We start from the raw sequence: 831 nt of genomic DNA, 5'->3' as shown, positions 1-831 counted from the left end.
CTACCCTTGGTGTGTTACCAAAGGCTCCGTGACTTCACTGGTTAGACCTCTGTTGCCTCCACATTCGCTTCACTTGTTCAGATACACACTGCTCTTTCTGGTATAACTCACTTTCCTCACTTTTACATCTCCTGACAAAATCTCTCTGGGAAGATAATCAACCACGATTGATGGGACCCAAGCCCTGCTACATCCACCCTGGTGTCTTTTACAGAAATGTACATAGGCCATAGGTTCTCAGTACTTACCACTGGTAGACTGACTTATTAGGCTTCCCTACATGGTCATTTCTAAATCCTGTACTGTTTAGTCATTCTATTCACTCCTTCATACTTGCTCCCCAGTTATATTCATTTGGCTTGTACATTTATGTGACATATTCTCAATCACCATCTCTAATGTTCATTCATCTATTAGGTTAGAGTTTCTGGACTATGTCTTTTTTTTTTTTTTTTTTTTTTGAGAGAGAGTCTCACTCTGTCACCCAGGCTGAAGTGCAATGGCATGATCTTGGCTCACTGCAACCTCTGCCTCCCAGGTTCAAGCGATTCTCAGGCCTCAGCCTCCCAAGTAATTGGGATAACAGGTGCGCGCCACCACACCTGGCTAATTTTTGTATTTTTAGTAGAGACAGGGTTTTGCCATGTTGGCCAGGCTGGTCTCAAACTCCTGGCCTCAAGTGATCCGCCCGCCTTGGCCTCCCAAAGTGCTGAGATTACAGGCATGAGCCACTGCACCCGGCCCATTAGCTCTTTTATATCACTCTTTTATGGCATTCACAGGATCACATACACAATGTTGCAGTCTGGATGCCAAAAAAACACAGTTGGA

Source organism: Symphalangus syndactylus, chromosome 10, assembly GCF_028878055.3.
Source record: "Symphalangus syndactylus isolate Jambi chromosome 10, NHGRI_mSymSyn1-v2.1_pri, whole genome shotgun sequence".
Lineage (NCBI taxonomy): Eukaryota > Metazoa > Chordata > Mammalia > Primates > Hylobatidae > Symphalangus > Symphalangus syndactylus.
The sequence above is the reverse complement of the archived record's forward strand: the minus strand, read 5'-3'. Positions refer to the sequence as shown.